This window comes from Anomaloglossus baeobatrachus, chromosome 2 (genome assembly GCF_048569485.1).
Source record: "Anomaloglossus baeobatrachus isolate aAnoBae1 chromosome 2, aAnoBae1.hap1, whole genome shotgun sequence".
NCBI classification, from domain to species: Eukaryota; Metazoa; Chordata; class Amphibia; order Anura; family Aromobatidae; genus Anomaloglossus; species Anomaloglossus baeobatrachus.
Genome location: NC_134354.1, coordinates 598,855,843 through 598,882,163, shown reverse-complemented (window position 1 = coordinate 598,882,163; position 26,321 = coordinate 598,855,843).

The following is a 26,321-nucleotide window of genomic DNA, read 5'->3' as shown; positions in this document are numbered from 1 at the left end:
TTAAATGAAAAGACTGTGGAGCTCACAATATGCCTTGTGCATGCCTCAATGATAACCAGGGATTCTCAAGAATGGTGCAATCAAGCGCCACAGACTAATGAGTCATCTGGACTTAAAAACACAGAAGTGTCTGATCTACAAACCAATAAACAATAAGTAATTGAAAATGAATGGGCTTTTTACTACTCATTTGCTTAGCTAGATTGCCAGCACTTTCCTGTAGAACTTCTTTTCAGGGTACGGTGTAGACTTCATAAACAAAAAAAAAACAAACTTGGGGCTAGAAAAAAAACTTACAAAAAATCCACCTGAATACCATGTGTGGGTTCATTGATCGCATAGAGCATTTTAGCTTTTTAAGAAGTCCCATTTACAACCAAGTAACAGTTGGTCTCAAATTGCAAATAAAAGCAATATTAACCCCTTCACCCCTGGCGATTTTTAATTTTTCACTTTCGTTTTTTCCTCCGCTTCTTCCAATAGCCCTAACTTTTTTTTATTTATCTATCAATATAGATATTTGAGGGCTTCTATTTTGCAAGATGAGTTGCGCTAAACAGTTAATTCTGCCCCATATTGTACTGGAAAAAGGGCAAAAAGTGTGGTGAAAATGCAAATAAAAGTGCAATTCCACAATTGTTTTTGGTTTTTGATTTTTTTATTTACTAAGTTTACCATGGTAAAACTGACCTGATAATATGATCAGCAGACATGTAGAGGGAGTGATGCGGCCTTGCCACACAAGCCCACCTTAAAGGGACAGACACGGCCAACGATGTATATATATATGACCTTGGTCGCCAAAGGGTTAAAGGGATTCTCCAAGAACGAAAAAAAAGGAGTATCTGACATAATTCAATCTACAGGCTGTATAGTCACATGTCAGTACAGGCTTCAAACTGAAGACATACAAACATACAGTCATGGCCAAAAGTTTTGAGAATGACACCAAAATTATATTTTCACATGATCTGTTGCCCTCTGGTTTTTAATTGTGTTTGTCTGATGTTTACATCACATACAGAAATATAATTGCAATCATTTTATTAGTACCAAAAGGTTATATTGACAGTTAGAATGAGTTAATGCAGCAAGTCAATATTTGCAGTGTTGACCCTTCTTCTTCAGGACCTCTGCAATTCTCCCTGGCATGCTCTCAATCAACTTCTGGATCAAATCCTGACTGATAGCTGTCCATTCTTGCATAAGCAATGCTTGCATTATGCCAGAATTTGTTGTTTTTTGTTTGTCCACACGTCTCTTGATGATTGCCCACAAGTTCTTAATGGGATTAAGATCTGGGGAGTTTCCAGGCCATGGACCCAAAATCTCTATGTTTTGTTCCATGAGCCATTTAGTGATCACCTTTGCTTTATGGCAAGGTGCTCAATCATGCTGGAAAAGGCATTGTTGGGCGCCAAACTGCTCTTGTACAGTTGGGAGAAGTTGCTCTTGGAGGACATTCTGGTACCATTCTTTATTCATGGCTGTGTTTTTAGGCAAGACTGTGAGTGAGCCGATTCCCTTGGCTGGGAAGCAACCCCAAACATGAATCGTTTAAGGATGTTGGCATGAGACAAGACTGGTGGTAGCGCTCACCTCTTCTTCTCCTAATAAGCTGTTTTCCAGATGTCCCAAACAATCGAAAAGGGGATTTATCTGAGAAAATGACTTTACCCCAGTCCTCAGCAGTCCACTCCCTGTACCTTTTGCAGAATATCAGTTGGTTCCTGATGTTTTTTCTAGAGAGAAGTGGCTTCTTTGCTGTCCTCCTTGAAACCAGGCCTTGCTCAGTCTCCGCCTCACAGTGCATGCAGAAGCACTCACACCAGCCTTCTGCCATTGCTGAGCTAGCTCGGCACTGCTGGTAGTCCGATCCCGCAGCTGAAACAGTTTTAAGATATGGTCCTGGCGTTTGCTGGTCCTTCTTGGGCGCCCTGGAGCCTTTTTGGCAACAATGGAAGCTCTCTCCTTGAAGTTCTTGATGATGCGATAGATTGTTGACTGAGGTGCAATATTTGTAGCTGCAATACTCTTCCCTGTTAGGCCATTTTTGTGCAGAGCAATGATGGCTGCACGTGTTTCTTTAGAGATAACCATTGTTAACTGAAGAGAAACAATGATACCAAGAACCAGCCTCCTTTTAAAGTGTCCAGTGGTGTCATTCTTACTTAATCATGACTGATTTATCGCCAGCCCTGTCCTCATCAACACCCACACCTCTGTTATTGGAACAATCACTAAAACAATGTTAGCTGCTCCTTTTAAGGCAGGAATGCAATGATGTTGAAATGTGTTTTGGGGGTTAAAGTTCATTTTCTTAGCCAATATTGACTTTGCAAGTAATTGCTGTTAAGCTGATCACTCTTTATGACATTCTGGAGTATATGCAAATTGCCATTAGAAAAACTTAAGCAGTAGCCTTTGTAAAAATTAATATTTGTAGCATTCTCAAAACTTTTGGCTATGACTGTACAGCTCCTGGGACCTTTGTCTACACTGATATAAACATATATATCTATATATCTATATCTATATATATACATATCTATATATCTGTATCTATATATAGATATATATATATATATATATATATATATATATATATATATATATATATATATTTATATACGTATATCTATCTCTATATATCTATCTCTCTCTCTATATATATATATATATATCTATATATATATAGATATATATATATATATATATATATATATATATATATAGAGAGAGAGAGAGATATATTATATATTGAAAAAAGAATGAAAACAGGGGTTCTCTTGCCGATATCCCATGCTGGTACTAACCTGACTTCAAACTGGACTGGCAGCACCGACCAATGTGAACGTGTGCGTATCTGTACATGATGCAAAATATATGTGAAACAGAAAAAACAGTTGCACACTGCAAAACCACAAAAATACTCAACCTAATGAAAACATTTTTTGGAGGTATTTAGAATATTAGAATGGCCATTGTAATACTTGCCCAACGCCACTTCACGGCACCCTTCTTTGCTGAGTCCTACTCTAAGCTGCATCTTTGTGGGCTTCTTAAAAACCTACACAAGATCAGCAGGTGACCACAAAAGGCTAATGAAAATATATACCGTATTTTTCGGACCATAAGACGCACCCTTGTTTTAGAGAAGGAAAATAGGAAAATAAAATTTTAAGCAAAAAATGTGGTCATGACACACTGTTATGGGGCGAGGATCTGCTGCTGACACTGTTATGGACGTAATGTCCCCAAATTCTCTACTAAGGTATCATCCTGGTAATGATCCTCCTGCCTTGTATATGATCTCCATCCTTGTATATATGTCCCTCATCCTGGTATAGTCCCCATCCTGCTAAATACCCCCATCCTGCTATATACCCCCATCCTGCTATATACCCCAATCCTGCTATATACCCCCATCCTGCTCATAATATACCCCCATCCTGCTATATACCCCATCCCGCTCATAATATAACCTCATCCTGCTATATACCCCCATCTTGCTATATACCCAATCCTGCTATATAGCCTGTATCCTATGGCACAGAAAAAAATAAATGTTTATGCTCACCTTTTCTCCCTCCAGCAGCATCGCTTATCTTCCTCTCTGTGTCAGCAGCAGTGCCGCTGACCTGTGTGGAGCCGTTCCCCTGCAGCATTGCGATGTCCTCCTGTCTGCCAGCTCGCTGATGTGTGTGGAGACTAGCGGTGCGCACAGGCATGACATCATCGCTGTGCTCATCGCTCTCTACACAGATCAGCTGGCCGGCAGACAGGAGGACATCGCGATGCTGCAGGGGAACAGTGAGTATACCGTCCTTATGCACTGCACTCGCGCTGATGATGATGCTTGGGGAGCAAATAATATAGCCGCACATGATCACTCCACACTGTAGTTGCCAGGGGTGACTACGCGGGCCGGCTCTTTAATATGCGTGCACCCCCTGCCCATCACCCCGCCCATCTGTCAGCGCCGACTTCATTGCTGAGAGATGATGGGGGAGGATGGGCGTGCATATGAAATGAATGGGCCAATGTGGTCACAGCAGGCGCTGCTACGGCCTGCTCGCGCCGCCAATGACTCACTCCATTGCAGCACCCTCATTCCCCACAGCCCTACATTCAGACTATAAAACACACACACCCACTTTCCCCCAACATTTGGGGAAAATAAAGTGCGTCTTTTAGTCCAAAAAATACGGTATATCTCAATCAGATTCCAGAGCACAGCTATCATACGTGGAGAAATGTTTTAACACATGTTGTGCTTGTCAGTGAGAACTCCATCTTCATCCTCCTCCATCAGTCTGACAGATTTCTATCAGTGCACAGAGACTGACAGCGCCCACCTGGAAAACAAATGTCCCCCATTGTGCTCAGCAAGGAAGAGATATATTTCTTCACATATGACAATCTGTGCTCTGAGGTATGTGTGATACAGCTCTTATCAGTTGACACACAGGTCTAGGGAGCCATATATCTTCAGACTAATGGCGGTACTGAAACGTGAAAAGAACAGGCTGCATTTTGAATTATACCTGGAATGCCTTTTGATCTCTTTCTTGGAGAACTCCTTTAAGGGCATGTGCACAGTGCATTTTTATCAATTTTTTTGATGTTTGTTTTAAGTACAGTTTTGTCACTAAACTGCAAGCAAATCCAGTCAATTCGAATCCTGAAGTTTTGTGCACATGTTGTTCTCACCGAAAATGCATCAAAAATGAGTCAAATCTTGGCAAAACCACATTTTTTTCTGCCAATAGATGCAATTTTAATGCAGAAATTTCTGCAATCAAATGCTTAGAGTGTGCCCCTAGCTTAAAGACAACCTTCTTTGTCACGCCAATAATACTTTATTTTTCTGTATTGATTCACTTTGGCAGCAGTTTATCATATAGAACAAGGATTATTTTACTGATATAAAAAGTTATTAAATATATAGTATAGTATTACACCAATGACAATCATTGATCTGTTATCTATACAAACTATTAAAAGAGTAAAAAATCGAAAATAGAGATGTATGTTTTTTATTAACTTCGTAATTTAGCATTGCTTTGACGGCTAAGTAAAACTTAGAATTTCGAAAGCGCTCCCTTATTGTGATTGTATTGATTAGAGGAATTCTGTATAGGGAAGCTATCATCAGAAAATTACCTATTGTTTAAATCAGGTATTTGTGTTGCATGTATTTTTCAAAGTTTTTGCAATTTTTTTCATATGATGACTTTTAAAGAATTCTAAAATATATACATATATATCTATATCTATATATAATATATATATATATATATATATATATATATATATATATATATGCCTTATTTTTAGACTCATACTTCCTGAACAGAATTTTAAGCAATGCTCCTTCTCATCAGAAGCAGGATTAAAGTGATAGGTATTTATTTACTTTATTCACTTACATAGCACCATTAATTTCATAGTGCTTTAAATAATTCAGCATTGCTCACAATCTAAATTCCCTATCAATATTTAGAGTGTGGGAAGAAACCAAAGTACAAGGAGGAAACCCACTCAAACTCAGGGGAAACATACAAACTCCATGAAGATGTTGTCCTTGGTGGGATTCGAACCTAGGACCCCAGCGCTAAAAAGCATCAGTGCTAACCACTGAGCCAGTGCTGCCCATTGGTAGAACCTCTGTACAAAACTGATAAAACAGGATCCATCTCGATTCAGCAAATCTGTGCTCAACGCAAGCCACTTGCAATGTTTGAATGCCTCGCATTATGTGGCTAAAAGCAGCCTTATCGGATGTAGTAGACAAAAAAAAATGAAAAAACCTTAGCCTCCCTACTCCAGAAGTGTTCTGTTTATGGCTGGCTGTATGTGGTCGGAATGAACTACCCAATCAGTGACTTCCAATGAGGTTCAGGCCAAATTCAGGTCCAGAATATAACTTTATCTAAAGTCCAGCTGAATCTGCAGAACCCCAACTTTCACAGGTCCACTCATCTCTGGACATGATGGTCTTAAAGTGGAATCCACAAATGGACAACCCCTTACTACTGTGTCCAGCATCATACTTTTATCTGTTTGTCTGTTATTGTACACTTCACTACATTTTCCAGATGTAAACCTTAACAGTGCACTACAAACATGGCCCAAGGAATAGAAAGAAACAGGAAACATTAAGTTTTCTTAGGGGATATTTTTCTATTCTAAATTGTTCCAGATTTCTCCATGTGAAATACCATACTAGTTAAAGGGGTTGTTGACTCTTAGACAGACCTTTATTAACAGGCCCAAAGGGTTAAAGAAAATTGATGCTTACCTCCCAGTCAGTCTCCTGAGATCAATACCTGGAGTAGACATCACATGAATGCTGCAGTCAATGGTCGTCTGCAGTGTTCACATTTCATGTGAGAGGAATAAATAAATCTATAGTGCTCCTATTACACCCCTACTAGATATTGACCGGCGGGGAATGCAGCACTGAGTATGGAGGATCAGCACTGGTTTGGGAAGGTTCATAGGGTGGACTTTACTGTAACAAAGAAACATTATTTTAGCCAATGAATGACAAACCATCATTATGTAGAACCACTGTATATTGTAAATGTTTAAATATTCAGACAATATATAAATGATATCTTTATGCTATCTTTTGTCCTTCTATAACTGCTATATAATTTCTTGCAATACTTCAGCCATTATTTGGCCTGTGAAATTAAACATTTATGGTCACTTTGAACAACTGCCAATGTCAACTGAACTATTTATGGCTACATCTGAGGAATAATAAGTCATCAGACAAAGGTAATACAGACATTAAACCATCAACAAGCTGCTTTTCCATGTGAAAGACCTTTTAAAGGTGCACCTAAATAGAAAAACTTTGCAAAACTACCGGTGAAGTACCACTGTAATAAAGTCATGGAGCAAAAAAACACTGGAGCTCTTCCTATATATGCAATAATAGGTGGAAACTACTGCACTCACTAGATGGGAGTGGGGTCCGGGAACTGTGCTTGTACCTGGATACAGATGTGTGGATATACAGATAAATGAAACCTGAGAAGTAATACTGATATATATATATATATATATATATATATATATATATATATATATATGTATATATATATATATATATATATATATATGTATTTTATTACATAATAGATTTGAATAAAATGTCTCAGGGTAATACACTGAGTTGGGTACTCGGATAGGTAATAGAAAACAGGCTTGATAGGCGTGAGACCTGTCAAAGTTGAAAAAATAAACAAGAGAAAGCATACCTGTACCTGTGCTAACAGAAGTTAGAAGGTCTGAATGGAGATGGAGTTAACCTACATATACTTTTTGAAAGAATCTTTTCGGAGATTTTAAAAGAATTTAAAAAAAAATAAAAAAAAATTAAGAATTTTTTGTGATTTTTAAGAAAGTTTTTTACCCCCCCTTTCTTTTTCTTTTTCCCCTCTTCCCTTTTTTCGTATACCTATCAAGCCGGTTTTCTATTACCTATCTGAGTATCCAACTCAGTGTATCTCCTTGAGACATTTTATTCAAATCTATTCTTTAATAAAATACATACCGTATATATATGTTATCAGTATTACTTCTCAGGTGTTTCATTTATCTCTACATCCACACATCTGTATCCAGGTACAACCACTTTTCCCGGACCTCACTCCCATCTATTGAGCGCAGTAGTTTCCATTTATTATTGCTATTTAACCCTGACAGGTTTACGCAGACCCTGCCAACTACTTGCAGCTCCTTGATAGATCCATTACTCCTACAACCCTTCCCCCCCTATTTTTGAGCGCAAGTGTCCATCCTTAGAAAAAATCCATCCTATATATGACCTGTGTTTCTAGATTGGAGAACAGAGGGTTAATTCGACCATTGTAACGGATTTTTACACTGTATTGTTATTTTACTGTATTCAAGGTTGATTTTTTATCAGCCTAGAAATCCTGCATGATTGAGGTCGTCTTTATTATTGCTGAGTTACTCTGCACTGTTCACTGCTTTTATTATCTCAAAAATTGACCACTGCAGTTTAGCGTTGGCCTGCTTTTTTAGCTCACTACCAAAGATGTTATTACTGCAAAATACTGTTGCCCAAGGACTCATATTAAATCAAACCATCCCATTACTCCTGCGTTTTAGTCTGTTCATTGGCTTCCTCTTAAGGCTCTTATTGATTTTAAATTTTTTCTTTTGACCTGTGCAGCTTAACATGGCCCTTGTCCATCTTAAATTACTTTCCTGTAGTCCCTGGTCACTCTTTAATATCCGTAGGAGGTAGTTTATGCCTCATTATCTATTTTTGAATGAATGTTTTCATTCTGATTAAATAATCCGCTCTAGCAGTAGAAAGCCTTCATGATATTAATTGAAGACTAAGAACCTAGAGCAGTTTGTAACAGCCCTGCTGAGTGTAATATACTGTATCGTGCAAAAGCCTAATGTAGGCTGCTGTAGGAGAAAAAAAAGTATATATATATATATATATATATATATATATATATATATATATATTTATTTATATTATAGAATTATACACAGCATCATGCGAAAGGTTTTCGATTTTTCTCTGGTTTATTACCATAACATTTCTATGTATGAAAGCATGTATAATTTTTCACACCTGCCTTAAAGAGTCTCTGTCAGCACAGAATGATTGTTCACACCAAGTACAGGCGCTGGGTGCATCATGGCGGGGCTAGTCATTTAAATACACCATCCCACTTGCTTGTTTTCCCTCCAATTCCACCCTTCCTTCTAAAATTGACAGCTCTAACTTTATAGAGCCAGAGATAGGCAGAGGTAGATGGAAAAAAAGCAGATCGGAAGACGCACTTATACATTTGGCCCCGCCATGATGCACCAGTGCTTGTGCTTGGTTTGAACAGTCATTCTGTTTTGATATTTAAATATATTTTTAGATTTTTTGAGAGTTCAGTATATAATTTTCTTCACTAAGCAAGGTTATATTGGTAAAGTTGACACTTTACCAGAATCTTATCTCAGTAATTCAATAATTGGGCAGGCACATGTCCAAAATAAGGCAAAATGCCCCACCGACCAATACAACCGAAAAAAGAGAGATGTGTATTTGAGGCTCCAGCAAAACAAAAGATGTGTCCTTCTCCACAAGGAGAAAACTTACCCCCTAGATCCCAATCTTAGCCTCTGGCCTCGATTCCACTTGCGTTTTGCACAGACAAGTGCGATCCGATAAAACATCAGATTGCACTCGCAGCAGTGTAAAACTATGAAGCAGTGTCCATCTGCAATTGATTTCTCATGCCATAGCGGCATGAGAAATGAATTGCAGCATGCTGCATTTGGCAGCGAGTCTTGGCTCACATGCATCCCCATATAAGTCTATGGGTGCGTATGACACATCGCACTGCACTCGCATGTAATCCGACCGCAGTGCGATATAAACAGAAATATATCATGGAGGAGATGGGGAGAAAGTGCTCCCTTCCTCTTCTCCGCAGCTGTGATCCAATTGCAAGATCAAATCATAATCACATGTCCCTTGGCTAATGCTCGCAGCAGAGGATCATTAGCATATTGTTTCCAATTCTCTCACATCAGAAGCTATGCGCAGGTGGAACCAAGGCCTCTCACCTAGGCAAATCAAATCTCCTACTTTGCATTGATGAGGGCAATACCCCAAAACACAGTGTCTGTAAATTAAGACTCTGTTTGGCTTATATCCTAAGTTAAAGGGTCGATATTGACTTTTAGCATTGCTACTTCCAATAGGTGACACTAAAGGTCCAGTCACACTAAACAACTTACCAGCGATTCCAACAACGATAGGGATCGCTGGTAAGTTGCTAGGAGGTTGCTGGTGAGATGTCACACTGCGACGCTCCAGCGATCCCACCAGCAACCTGACCTGGCAGAGATCACTGGAGCGTCGCTACACGAGTTGCTGGTGAGCTCACCAGCAACCAGTGACCAGCCCCCAGCGCCGCGTGGAAGATGCTGCGCTTGGTAACTAAGGTAAATATCGGGTAACCAACCCGATATTTACCTTGGTTACCAGCGCACGCAGCTACACGTGCAGAGAGCAGGGAGCAGCGCACACTGAGCGCTGGCTCCCTGCTCTCCTAGTTACAGCACACATCGGGTTAATTAACCCGATGTGTGCTGCAGCTAAATGTGCACAGAGCAGGGAGCAGCACACAATGCTTAGCGCTGGCTCCCTGCTCTCCTAGCTACAGCACACATCAGGTTAATTAACCCGATGTGTCCTGCAGCTACATGTGCACAGAGCAGGAGCCTGCACTGACAGTGAGAGCGGCGGAGGCTGGTAACAAAGGTAAATATCGGGTAACCAAGGACAGGGCTTCTTGGTTACCCGATGTTTACTGTGGTTACCAGCCTCCGCAGAAGCCGGCTCCTGCTGCCTGCACATTTAGTTGTTGCTGTCTCGCTGTCACACACAGCGATCTGTGCTTCACAGCGGGACAGCAACAACTAAAAAATGGCCCAGGACATTCAGCAACAACCAACGACCTCCCAGCAGGGGCCAGGTTGTTGCTGGATGTCACACTAAGCAACATCACTAGCAACATCGCTGCTACGTCACAAAAGTTGTTCGTTAGCAGCGATGTTGCTAGCGATGTTGCTTAGTGTGACGGGGCCTTAAAGTTCAAGTCCTCTTCCTCTTTGAGGAGACAATTTGCATATAAAAGATGCAAAAAAACAGTCATTGGACACAAACAATTTTTTGCTTTTTTCTTAAATATATTGGCTAGTTTTGATGATTTATTGTATTACAGAATATTTTAATTCACCACTCTTTCCTTCAATTTTATAGGTTAATGCTAATTGAGGTGATAGTCAGCCTGTCTATGAAGTTTAATATAAACCACATAAAAGCCAACATTTGCAATATACTGAAAAATGTATTTGCAACCCAATATATGTAATGAGATGTCTTTAGAGATGACACATTCCATGGATCTAAAATAATGATCAGTGGCTGTTTACTATGTAAAGCCTCTTTCACACATCCGTGTGCACAGTGCGAGGTGTAAGTGCGTATGTGTGTGCATGTGTCCGTGTGTGTTCAGCATGTGCTTTCAGTTTGCTATCCGTGTGACGTAAAAGACTGAGAACAAGAGGGCATTAGGAAAATGTAAACGGGATCTACGTGTTTTTTGGATTGATTACGTTTACATTTTCATAGTGCCCTCTAGTTCTCAGTCTTTTATACAATATTGCATCGGTGATCCCATTTGTTACACACCACCTTTCTTCTCTTCACCATCCGTGTGACATCTGCATAGCACACTGACAGCATAAACTTCTACACTTACCTGTCCATGGTGCTGCTGTGTCCGGCACTGCTGCTGCTTCCGGTCCAAGGTGAAGTGAATATGCAATGAGCATAAGGAGCGGGGGTCGGTATCAGGAGACAGCAGTGCTGGAGACATCAGCGGTGGAGACAGGTGAGTATAGAATAGCATTTCATTTCACCTGTATGTATCACACAGAGCACATCAGTGTGCGGTGGGCCATGTGACATCTGTGCTACCGAAGAAAACTGGACATGCCTAGTGTGCAGCACACGGACACATGTATGGTCCGCACGAACACACGGTCCATGTGCAAACAGGCACGTGTGCACAAACCCATTGGTTTTAATGGGTCTATGTGTGACGCTGTCTCCAGTACGTGTGAAAATGGACGTCACACGTATATGAAACACGGACATGTGAAGGGGGCCGAAGGTCAACTATTCAATGATAAAGAAAAAAAGGTATTTTTACCTAGAAACAGCTCCACTCTTTCTTAATGGTTGTTTCTGGTATTTCAGCTCATCCTTATTCAAGTGGATGAATCATGAGCTGTCGGCTTATTGAGTGTTGAGCAGATTGTTGTAATACTAGAGATGGACCATAGACAAAGTGGATAATCATAGCCTTCATTAAACCCTTGTTTTTTCATTTTTCTCCTCAGTACATTTGTTTAACTAGTTTTATCATTCAAGCTTTGGAATAAAGCGATGCAAAACATTTATGTTAACAAGATCAAACCTTTCAGATTACAATTCAATAAGTATCACAGTAATATAACTGTGCATTCCCTGAAAAAAGAACTAGCAGGCTAACCATGGTTCAACAGCCTAACAAAAAAAATCATTTGAGCTAATTCAGAAACAATGACATCTATACAGATTTGGACAGAATAAAAGATTTTTTTTCTTTTCCCACGTCTTCTCTTTAAATACTATTATTTATATAGCCCACCATGATTTTGTAGCTCCACGTCAGTCCTCACAGAGGGAGCTATGATCCATCTGTTACAAAGTCTATAGATGTATGGTTTCCAATTAGAATTCGAACCAGTAGGAAAATGTTCAGATCTGATTAAATCAATAGAAAAAGTAACTCTGGAATGAAGAAAATTATTCACAATATATTGAAAGAAAGGCCTTGTAGCCATTGTATACAAATTAATGCTTTTTTTAAGCCGCTTCCATAGACTGTGATTCATTAAAGCCATTCAGTCATGGCTATTGTTACTTGCAATGTTTTCTACATTGTGCTACATAATACTAAAAGAGATGTAATTAATCTTCCTACTACTGAAGACAATACATATCATAATTAAAAATAAAATAGTCGCTGAATCTTTTTATCCAATCAAGTTGTTTAAGCTATCTCCAAGCACCAATTCATTTTTCTATAAGCTTTGACACTACATCTGCATACAGTGTAATTAACTCAATTGCAGAAATCCTATTATGATGATGTGGATTTTGTTTTGAATCTTTACATCAATTTAAAAATGAAAATTGGACCGCGTGTGGTTAGGGCATTAAATAATTGCATGCGGACAATGGTACTGGGTGAAATTTTTTTTTTATGAGATATTTATAGGAAAATGTACTAAGACTCTAGACAGATTACAACATGGATTCACTTTCCAAGGGATACATTTTAAACAAATCTCATTATAGGATCGATCATATGGGTCTATATCCTTTTGGTTAAGAGGATAGTGCTCCATATTTTATGATACTACAAACAGGAGAGAACACTGTGACATTTGGGAAAAAAATGGTCGAACAGGAAATGCACAAGGCACCATCTATATGATTTTCTGACAACCTAGGACAAGCCAGGGTAAAGGTTAAACTGTTTGATGAAATATTTCCTATCATGTAACATTTGGCTTAATTTAAAGACACATAAAATTCCCCAAATGCTTTTTTTTTTTACTTTGTCCTATTAGTTATATTGAAATAAATAGTCAATAATTCTGTATTTGCAATGGGTAATAATCCAGCCATCGACTTGACTATATGGATTCATCTACTTTGTGTGCCTTATTCTGAGACATGCATGCTTTGGCTTTATTAACCTTGGTTAACAGTTCAATATTACTGACAAGCTTTGCACTACTAGTGCTTTTTTAATTTTTCTTTATTACCGTATTTTTCATTTTATAAGATGCACCGGATTATAAGACGCATCCCTAATAAGTTGAGATAAAAAAGGTAAAAAAAAGGGGTCCGTCTTATACATCGGTGGTGTCTTACCATAGGGGGCGGCAGTGGTGGTGGAGCGGGGTCACAGGAGGCAGGGGCAGTGCTGGAGTAGAGCGATGCTGCAGGTGCTGTGGTGGGGGCTGGGCTGGCAGTGGTGGGGGCTGTGCTGGCTGAGTGGTGCAGGGCAGTGCGGCTGGTGTCCCAGATGCTTTGTCAGCCGTGTAGGCTTCAATGAAATGGCACCCGGAGTCAGCGCATGCACAGATTGAGCTCTCGGCTCATTGACAAGCTGAGATCTCATCTGCGCACACACCACCTCCAGGCCCCATTTTCTTTAGGTCTGCTGCTGGCAGATCAATGGGTCGGAGGCGGCCCATTTGCAGATCATATATTGAGCCAAGAACTCCATCTGCGTACGTGTCAACTCAGACACCATTATTTGAAGCCCACACCACCAACAGAGCATCTGGGACACCCCCGCACCACCCTGCTCCACAGCAGCCCACACACCAACCCGCATAGCCCCCACCGCCGCCCACAAAGCCGACAGCATCTGGAACACCTGCCACACCACCCTGATCCATAACAGCCCGCACAGCAGCCTGCACAGCCCCACACCGATGCCCTCACAGCCGATAAAGCATCTGGGATACCCACCGCACCACGCTGCTCCACCGAAGCTCGCACAGCCCCCACTTCTGCCTGCACAGCCAATTGTACAGCCCCCACCGCAGCCAGCACAGCAGCTAGCACAGCCCCACCGCAGCCAGCATAGCATCCATTCTCCACCTCCCGCTAAGCTACATTCGGTTTTTTAGATGCACCCTTCATTTTCCTAAAAAAAAATTCGGATGAAAAGTGTGGCTTATTACCAAAAAATAGGGAATATTATTTATTATAGAAGTCATTCTATATTTATTAAGAACAACTGAATAACACTATGTACATGAACTTTATAATGCCAAGTTCATACAGTATAGGCCTATTTTAGCCAAGATATAAGGGGTAATTCATTAGGAAACTTGGAGCAAACACCTCAATAAATTGCAATATTTTTGCGCAACTTGGCAGTTACGCAAAAATATTGCTACTTTTCGTGTTTATAGTCCAGTCCTGGCCAGCTACTCCTATATGGGTGTAGCATGAGTGAGCCAGGGTGTTGTCACTCCTGCCTGTAACTTACTCCAGAAATGTACACTAGCCCTCTACTGGCATACATATATTGGGACAGTGCACGCTGGATATAAGATGCACTTGATACATTAAGCAGTGAAAGCCACAAAATGAATCAGGTCAGTGCACTCCAGTGAGCACTTCATTGAGACTGGCATGCACTTCGTCAGTCTCAATGAGTTACTTCTATGACTTGACTAAAAAATAGATAGGCATTTCCTTAATAATTTAACTTACCTTAGACATTGTAAAAAATATATAGTGATACTCACCATCTGGAGTAAAATAAAAGTCTTTTTGGATTCCTTTAAAACATAGAAGTAAGTCAAGGAACTGGCAGACTGCAGCCAAACGATGGTCGTTTCACATGACAGACCTGTAGAAGCATGTTCACGCGTGAAACGGCCATTGTCTGCCTGACTTACCTATATGTTTTAAAGACATCCAAATAAAGACTGATGTTTTACTCCAGACGGTGAGTGCCGCTACATGTTTTTCATACTGACTACTTTTTGTCCCATTTTATAGATTAAGTAGCTGAGTACCACTGTTATTTTTTGGGTGGGTTTTGGCAGCTTTCTTGGTTATCATTTATACTCCATGCCCAAGTTTATCAGACAGTGCTGAGATTCCCCCTACTTTTGCTTCTATTAACTTACTTTAGAATTTCTTCATTGTTAAAGGAATCTGTCAGTAAGTTTTTGCTATTTACTCTGAGAGCAGCATTTTGCAGAGGCACAGACCTTAATTCTAGTGATATATCACTTTCTGGGAAGCTTTTTGTATAAATACAAACAGTGTTTTATCAGCAAGAGTTTAATAGTAGAGCACTAGTTGTCTCATTCCATGTAGTCCTCCAGCTCTGTGTAACCCCTCTCTCTCACTGATTACCAGGTTTCTGCCAATGTACAGTGCACAAAAAGAGCTGTCAATCAGTGGTGTGGGAGGAGTTATACAGAGCTCAGCACTCAGAGAATTGCTATGTCTGCATCACAAAAAAAATGCGATTTTATAAAAATTAGCCCAATCAAACCAATAAGTGACATAGCAGTAGAACCAGGGACTCTGTCCATACATTATGCTGCTTTCAGATTACATAGCAAAAACCTGGTGACAGATTCCCATTAGGAAATAAAAAACATAACCAAACTTCACCAAAAAGTGGGCTCTGATTCACACTGTATATTTACTGATCTATAGAATGTAAGCCCGCAAGGGCAGGGTCCTCTTCCCTCTGTACCAGTCTGTCTAATGTAATTTGGATATGTATTCTGTATGTAACCCCATCTCATGTTTTGATCAATTGTATTATTATTATTATAATTATTATTATAAATAATAATAATATTTATTTATACAGCACCATGGAATTAATGGTGCTCTATAAATAAATATTCTATTATTATTATTATTATTAATAATAATAATAATAATAATAATAATATTGATCAAACCCATACATACCGTTTTGACGTGAGACAAGTTGTTTTGGTTCCCTTCCTCTGTGTGACTTAGTATAATAATTCATATTACTAATTCTGTATTTGCTAGATATTAAAAATACATTTACATTTGCCCCCCACCCAATAGTGCGTTTTGGCAGCTCTGTCCATTACCATAGTTGACTTGTACTAACAGTCTATGGAATCTCATTACATGACAACATGAAATGAACAAGACACCGAGCAAATTATATGTGAGTGAAATTGTTCTACTATTGTTACTATTATTATTGTTTTTAAAATTGTTTTAGTTCAATGTATTACAAAAACTGATGTAATTTGATAACTTGCCTTTAGCTACAAGCTCGGTGCAGTGCAACAAATAAATGCTTGCTCGACATAAGATTTGTTTTCTGTAACTTTTCAGAGTCCCACTTTGACAGGAAAATTATTTATTATATAGAGTACAGATATTTGTATGACACAGCATATATTCATTTTAGCTACCAATGATGTGTGAAATCCATGAAAACATAAGCAAAACCAAAAATAAGCAATTGCTGGATTATTCAAAAATTTCAATTCCATTCAGTGTCATAGAAAAACTTTATTTTTTTTAATAATGGAACATCTGCGCTTGTAGACTTGTATGCACATACACAAACATGCAAAGTACATACCCAATCAAAAACACACACATATGGTATATTCATACATACCGAAACATATATACATAGAGAAACTACAGGGTAGACCAGTTCTCAATAAATTTGATGTGTTACATGACCCTCTTCCCATTGGAAAAAATAAAGTGGGATCCAGAATGGCCGACTTCAAAATGGCCACCATGGTCACCACCTATCTTGAAAAGTTTCCCCCTCCCATATTCTAATGAGCCACAAACAGGCAGTTGATATCACCAACCATGGACAGCCTACAGGGGCACATCACAGCAATAGTAATCACCATTCATTACACAGCGAGTAACATCATATGAAAGAATACAGACCTGACCAGAGTATTTTGTTCACCACCCACCACGCCTCGACGCGTTTCACCGCCTAGGGCTTCCTCAGGAGGCTCATAAGGGCAGAATGGTACTTGTGTGCTGACAATATAAACATCAGGGATGCGCATGGCGGGTATGAATCAGTTAATCTAGGCATAGTTAGCCTCTTATGACTTACTATAGGCCTGTTCCTGTTATTTTGACCTGTAAAGTTTGCAGGCAGGTATAGAGGCTTGACCTGGTATTTGATTGTACCTAATTGTGTATACATGTGAGCTCATTTAAAATAGTCCATGAAGGAATATTGAGGGACTAATAGATATTTAGGCTAATTAATACACTAGGTGAGACTACTAACATTAAATTGGCCCGTTTGTAACTTCCGGTTTTCATAGCCCTATGTATCAGCAAACTATAATTTGTGTGCCGATAAAATAAATGTAATTGGGGATGCACATAGAGGCTAGGAACCTGTGACTAACTAATACAGACATATATAACCTTTTATGACCTACTACGAGAGATTCTTCTAGGTATTTTTTCTATGTGACTTTTATAGTTGCACATCACGGTATAGTGACATCTGCAAATTCAAATAATTGTGAAATTGAGAATTAAAGTACTATTTGAGGACCTGAGAGATTTGTTTTTGATCCCTACCCTACCTTCCCTCTAATCAGGGGGAGTTACAGTTGCACTCTCGCTACCCTGTTGTGCCATTGAGTCTAAAAATGTGTGTTTTAATTGTATGAAATAAAGTTTATTTTTATTTTTATGGAAATATGGCATCATTTGTATATTCTTGGTTCAGGGATATAAGTGGTTACATACTCAACTCACCCCTCACCTGTCACTGCTGCCACTGTTCCCCACAAGTCCCCTCCACTCACTCCATGGGCCGAACAATTGTACACCAACCGGATTGCTCCACAATTCAATTCATAAATGCAAATAACTTTATTTTCCTGTTTAATCCTGCTGGTTTTAAAGTGTTCAATTAAACTATCTGTCTACTTTCTGCTCCAGACATTAAAGGGTGCTTTACACGCTGCGAAATCGCTAGCGTTTGCTAACGATGTCGAGTGTGATAGCACCCGCCCCCGTCGTACGTGCGATATGTGGTGATCGCTGCCATAGTGAACATTATCTCTACGGCAGCATCACACACACATACCTTGTCAGCGACGTCGCTGTGACCTCCGAACAATCCATCCCTCATGGTGGAGTTGCGTGCGGCGTCATAGCGACGTCACTGCAGCGTCACTAAGCGGCCGGCCAATAGAAGCGGAGGAGCGGAGATGAGCGGGACGTAACATCCCACCCACCTCCTTCCTTCCGCATTGCCGGTGGACGCAGGTAAGGAGATGTTCATCGTTCCTGCGGTGTCACACATAGTGATGTGTGATGCCGCAGAAACAAGGAACAACATTGCTAGTGCCAAAACAATGATATTTAGTTTTAGACCGACATCTCCAAAACCAACGATTTTTACCACTTTTGGGATCATTGAAGGTCGCTCATACGGATCACATGCTGCGATGTCGCTAACGGTGCCGGAAGTGCATCACAAACACCGTGACCCTGACGATATATTGTTAGCGATGTCGCAGCGTGCAAAGCACCCTTAAGTGTAGGTAACTACCCCCTCCCCAGTGTTGTATGACCCTTTTAATGCCCTAAAACATGGTAGCTTTGATATTACCATTATGGATCTATTTGTATTGACTAGATAGAGGATGGTGCAAGAGTTGTTTTTCTATGTTATAGGCATGTTAGTTTAATCTGATGTGCCATTCACGCTTTGTGCTTATATATATAATTTTTCACATGGGCACTTAATGCATTATATCACACCCTTACAGTATCAGAGTAAATGATCTTAATGTCATAAGTCTTTCCCATTATGTAAGGGAGTGTAATCTGCCATTATTAATATATTTTATTGAACTGCAAATAACATACTTTTACAGTGGAATAAAATGGATGTATCGGACGCACAAAGCGTGAACTGCGCATCAGATTAAAGGAACATGCATACATCATAAAACAAACAGGTCTTCACGATCCTCTATCTAGCCATTAAAAAAGGGTCCATAATCGTGATACACAGTATAGCACATAAGTGAATACATCCTCATATTTTTGTAAATATTTTATTATATCTTTTCATGGGACAACACTGAAGATATGACACTTTGATTCAATGTAAAGTAGTCAGTGTTTGGCTTGTATAACAGTGTAAATTTGGTGCCCTCTAAAGAACTCTACACACTGCCATTAATGTCTAAACCACTAGCAACAAAAGGGAGTAAGCCCCTAAGTGAAAATAACAAAATTGTGCCGAAAGTGTCAATATTTTGTGTGGCCACCAATATTTTTAAGCACTGCATTAACTCTCTTGGACATGGAGTTCACAAGAGCTTCAAAGGTTGACAGTGGAATCTTTTTCCACTCCTGTATAATGACATCACACAGCTGGTGGATGTTGGAGACATTGAACTCCTCCACTTTCCATTTGAGGAAGTAGGGTTTCAGTCTAGAACCTTTACTCTAAGTTTCTTTAACAAGGCAGTGCCAAGGCACTGTTTGACAAGGCATATTGGAGGTATGTTTGTGGTCATTATAATGTTCAGCCTAGTTTCCAAAGGGAGGGGATCATGGTCTGCTTCAGTATGTCATATATACATGTTCGCATTCATGGTTTCGTCGATTAGCTGTAGCTCACCACTCCAAATCATGACATTCCCACCACCATGCTTGACTGTAGGCAAGACACATTTGTCTTTGTACGCCTCACCTGGTTGTCAGCATACACACTTGACACCATCTGAACCAAATACGTTTATCTTGATCTCATCAGACCACTGGACATAGTCCCAGTAATCTATATCCATAGGCTGCTTGTCTTCACTAAACTGTTTGTGGGCTTTCTTGTGCAGCATCTTTAAAGGAGGATTCTTTCTGGGACAACAGCCATGCAGACGAATTTGATGCAGTGTGCTACATATGGTCTGAGCACTGACAGGCTTATTCTCCATCTCTTTAACAGCAATGCTGTCAGCACTCATACATCTATGTTTCAAAGACAACCTCTTGATATGATACTGAGCATGTGCACTCAACTTCTTTGGTCGACCATGGTGAGACCTATTTTGAGTAGAACCTGTCTTATAAAACCGTTGTATGATCTTGGCCACCATACTGCATCTCAGTTACAGGATGTTGGCAATCTTTTTTTAGCCTAGGACATTTTTATGTAGAGCAACAAGTCTATTTTTCAGATCCTTAGAGATTTTTTGTCATGAGGTGCCATGTTGAACTTCCAGTGAACAGTATGAGAGTGATAACCCCATTTTTTTCGAACCTGCTCCCCATTCTCCCCTGAGACCTTGTAACACTAATGAATCACATGACAGGGAGGAGGAAAAATAGGTAATTAAATACAATTTGGCCATTTTCACCTAGGGATGCACTCATTTTTGTTGCCAGCAGTTTAGACAGTAATAGTTGTGTGTTGAGTTATTTAGAGGGCACACCAAATGTACATGTTTATGTATTATGTTTGCCTATTTATATATTTTCTTTTCTTTTGATTTAGCATTGTGTAGCAGATAGCTTGCTGCTTACTGCAGTTTTATGTACAATGATACACAAAAGGGTAACAATGTTTCAAACTTTCTCCACCACCAAGAGCAAAACGGTAACAGTGCAGTGACGTCACATGACATGAATCTGCATAACTAATAATATGCTAAATTGTTTAAAGTCAAATTTATGTATGAGATTGCCATTCGAAGCTGTAGTGGATGGTGAGATATGGAGCCTGAAAGTCAAAAGTTCAAAACATAGTTACTCTTTTGCTCAACAGTGTACCTAGGGGGTAACTAATTCTGCAGTGACTGTTTATATTCTTCATTATTTATTGTTGGGGTACATTACTAGTGAACCACAATGTAATGGGATACCACCTAGTGCGGTAAGTAATATTTTGTTCCTCGAGAAATTTCCAGATAAGTTCCACAAAGAAGAGACTCACTACTATGAGCAAACAAAATAATAAGAAGATGAAGTAGGAAAAATGAGAGGGGGAAAGGGATGTCATAGGAAATTTCAGGTAAGTCATTTATTAGAAGTAAGGAATATAATAGAATATATAAGCAGCCTACAACTTATAAATCTTCAGCGGAGATATTTAGTTACACACAACACTACAGTATATTAAGGTACCATTTCTACTGACACAGACACGGATGTATGCATGTACTCTCAAGAACACAGTGTGATACTGTAAAGATTTATAATAAGCCTGTAAGACCTACATTAAGCTATAAGACCACCAATGCTGGCACCTACAGATGGTCATAGGACAGTCAATCCCATGTGAGGACACATTCAGTTCACCAGTGCAGTGTACTCCTATAACCCAGTACCCACAGCTGCCACCTGCCTTCACACCAACATGTACACGCTCTGCACATATCACTAACCTACACTATGCTATCCAACGCTGCAGGTGGCACTGGGTGCAGATCTTTCTGGTCGGCATCTTGACCCTGGTAAACTAACACAGCGGTAATAAATCAGTGCAGGGGGCAATCTCAAGGTAATATCCTAAAAAAAAGTGAGTCTACTATAAAAGTAAGAACAAAGTGCCACATCCCTTTCCTAAACTAATGGTGGCTGGGTATGTAGAAATATGGTGCTCCTCAAAATTTGAGGCTAGAGGCAACCACCTCTGTGCAACCCACCACCCCATTTCCCAAGCTATGCCATTGTCTGCATAGTATTAGGGTAATATTCGGTGTACAGACATATCCAGTCCATCTCATATCCTCTCACATATAAACCATTCTGTACAATCATGGATGTTTTAGGGAAAGAATCAATCTGGACATGAAAGATGGTTACTTAGTTTGTAATGGGTGACTCGAACAGAAAGTAAAATTGCTCAAAAAACATCTTTTAATCCCATACTAACTATTTAGTAGGGGGTCTGCGGACTAACCGTTACCTAGGAAATAAACAGGCCTTAAATTTAACGAGGTCAGCGTGGGCCGGTGACTACGGTTCTGTAACTACAACTGTCTATCTACAGCTTGCTATGTAACTACAAGCCATTGCTATGAGCATTTGATCATGACACACCAAGAAAAGACACTTCTTTTTATTCATTTAATTAAAGGTTGTGGAGTGAGATGTCCCTTTTTTTCCTACATGGAGAAAATTCCATAAACACACATGTGACTGATATAAACATTCCACACGAGTAATGGATAAGCAGGGAGACCTTCACAATGCTCCCATGTATTATTAGAGGCTTACAGAATGGCAAAGGAAGCAATATTGCATTAAAATCAGAAAGAAAGAAACCCTCTCCTATTATAAACTTCCAAAAGTGCCCTGGAAACATGATTGCATTCTTTGCAGATTGTTGAGTACATTTAGTACCATAAAACTTTGTTTTATGAGGCTTCCTGTTTTATTTCTAAATGGCCATGACTTTGAATATATTGATTTGGGAGATAGAAAGGTTATTGCCCAAAGAGAATAATCATGTGCTGCAAAGAAAAAGATGTTGTAACTGAATTATGATAAAATCGTACACTCACAAAGCAGAGGGCATGGGGTATGAATATATGTGCGGTATGTACTATTAATGTCTATGGTAATTATCACAGCTCTCATGTGAAAAAAAAATAGTAAGTATGGTTACTGGAAGCCTGACAGCAGCTTGTGTCTTTGTACAAGAAGAAAAAATGTCTGAATAACCTTAACGCCCAACTGTCTATCTATCTATCTATCAATCATATCATGTATCTATCTATCATGTATCTATCTATCTATCTATCTATCTATCTATCTATCTATCTATCTATCTATCATGTATCTATCTATCTATCATGTATCTATCTATCATGTATCTATCTATCTATCAATCATGTATCTATCTATCTATCATGTATCTATCTATCATGTATCTATCTATCTATCTATCTATCCATCTATCTATCTATCATGTATCTATCTATCTATCTATCATGTATCTATCTATTCCATCTATTTATCTATCTATCTATCAATCTATCTATCTATCATATATCTATCTATCCATCTATCTATCTATAATGTATCTATCTATTCCATCTATCTATCAATCTATCTATCTATCTATCATGTATCTATCTATCCATCTATCTATCCATCCATCTATCTATCTATCTATCTATCATGTATCTATCCATCTATCTATCTATCTATCTATCTATCATGTATCTATCTATCATGTATCTATCTATCTATCCCTCTATCTATCATGTATCTATCTATCCATCTATCTATCCATCTATCTATCTATCTATTATCCATCTATCTATCTATCTATCTATCCATCTATCTATCTATCTATCTATTATCTATCTATCTATCCATCTATCCATCTATCTATACATCTATCTATCTATCTATCCCTCTATCTATCATGTATCTATCTATCTATTATCTATCTATCCATCTATCTATCTATCTATCTATCTATCTATCTATTATCCATCTATCTATCTATCTATCCATCTATCTATCTATCTATCTATCTATCTATCTATCTATCTATCATGTATCTATCTATCCATCTATCTATCTATCATGTATCTATCTATTCCATCTATCTATCATGTATCTATCTATCTATCTATCATGTATCTATCTATTCCATCTATTTATCTATCTATCTATCAATCTATCTATCTATCATATATCTATCTATCCATCTATCTATCTATAATGTATCTATCTATTCCATCTATCTATCTATCAATCTATCTATCAAATCAAATCAAATCAAATCAAATAAGCTTTATTGGCAGGACCAAATACAAATTAGTTTTGCCAAAGCAAGTGTACATTAGGGACTGGGGCTGTGGGGATGGTGGGTGGGGACTGTAGGAAGGATGGATGGGGCACATCCAGGGTGGGGACTGTGGGGGCACTTCTAGGATGGGGGCTATGGAAGTCCATGGCTTATGATGGGGCATATCCAGGGTGGGGACTGTAGTAACGGTGGTTGGGGCATATCCATGGTGGGGTCTGGGGGGGCCATATCTGGGATGGGGGGCTATGGAAGTCCATGACTTATTATAGTTCTTTTTCTCGAAGTCTATGACATTCGCTCACATACCGCGCTGCTATCTCCACTGCGCTCTCTTCTTCCCCCAGCAGGATATATATTTTCTCTTCCTCCTTCATGGAGCTGAAATCCGGGAAGAGATGGGAGAGTCTCCTGAAGTGAGTGTCCCTCACTGCTGAGTACTTGGTGCAGTGTAGCAGGAAGTGGGTTTCATCCTCAAGGGCCTCCAGGTCACAGTGTTGGCACAGTCTGTCCTCCCTGGGCTTGTAGCTCTGCTTGTGTCGGCCGGATTCGATGGCTAGACTGTGGGCACTGAGTCTATATCGGCTCAGGGTCCTGCGGTCTCTGGGATCCGGGAGTTTCTCCAGATATGGGGCCAGTCTGTGGTCTCTCTGTAGTCTCTGGTACATGGTCAGTTTCTGTGAGGTGTTGATGTCGGTCCTCCAGTCACTGACATACCTCTCCTGGCCCTCGTCTACCATATTCCTGATTCTGGTTCTTGTCAGGCTGCTGTGATTGGTTATTTTGTCCAGTTGGGTTTGGGAGAGCTGTGCCAGGGGTCCTGGTTCATCTGGCCCACGTATATATATCAGAGCTTTGTGGTGATGGGAGCTTGGATTGCTACTCTGTAGGTGAGCCTGAAATGATAGTGACCTCTTCAGAGCTGCTAGGTGTAGAGGGAATCTGCCCAGCTCAGCTCGACAGGCACTGTTGGAGGTGCTTCGATGGACCTGGAGAAGGTGCTTACAGAATTCCAGGTGGAATATTTCTGTTGGGCTGGAATCCCACCTTGACCAATCTGGGTAAGTGTGAGGGCCCCAGACTTCGCTGCCGTACAGGAGGATTGGGGCAATGATGGAATCGAAGATTTTTAGCCAGACCCTCACTGGTGGCTTCAGATGATACAATTTCCTTCGGATGGCATAAAAGGTTTTGCAGGCCTTGTTTTTCAGGGTCTCTATGGCTTGTTTGAAGCTCCCTGACTGGTGAATTTCCAGGCCCAAGTAGGTGTATTTGTCTGTTCCTGTTAGAGTGCAGCCGTTTACGACAAATGAAGGATGCTGGTCAAATCTTCTTTTTCTCTTCTGGAACACCATGATGTTGGTTTTCTTTAGATTGATCGGTAGTGCCCATGTGGAGCTGAATTTCTCCAAGATCTGTAGGTTGTCTTGGAGACCTTTCTCGGTTGGTGACACCAGCAGTAGGTCATCTGCATAGAGCAAGAATTTCACCTGGGCATCATGGAGTGTGAGACCTGGAGCAGGTGAAGATTCTAGAGCAGTAGCCAGCTCATTGATGTAAATATTGAAGAGCGTTGGACTTAGGCTGCAGCCTTGTCTGACTCCTCGGCTCTGCTGGAAATAAGCCGTTCTTCTACCGTTCACACTCACGCTGCAGAGGTTCTCGGTGTAGGAGCTTTTGATGACATCGTAGGTCTTTCCTCCTATTCCGCTTTCCAGCAGTTTCAAGAACAAGCCCGGGTGCCACACTGAGTCAAAGGCCTTTTTAAAGTCTACAAAGCAGGCGTATATCTTCCCATGCTTTGTATTGTGGACGTGGCTCTGAATGAGACTGTGCAGGGTGTAGATGTGGTCCGTGGTGCGGTGGTTTGGCACGAACCCTGCTTGGCTTTTGCTCAGGACATTGTGCTTGGTAAGGAAACTGATGATCCTTTTGTTTAGGATGCTGTTGAACAGTTTTCCCAAGTTACTGCTGACACATATGCCTCTGTAGTTGGCAGGGTCATACCTGTCCCCACTCTTGTGGATCGGTGTAATGAGTCCTTGGTTCCAGGTACGAGGGAAGTAACCACCACTCAGCACAATGTTGAACAGTTTAACCATTGCAGCTTGAATTTCTGGTGGGCTGTACTTCAACATCTCTGGGGGGATTCCATCCAGACCACTAGATTTTTTACACTTTATGGAAGTGATTTTCTCTGCAACTTCCTGTAATGTAATTGGTGTGTCCAGTGGGTTTTGGAAGTTTTTGATTTTCTCTTCCATTGCCTTTAGTTTTGATGTTATGTTTTCCTGCTCTTGGCTTAGTCCTTCTTTTGGGATGTCTTTG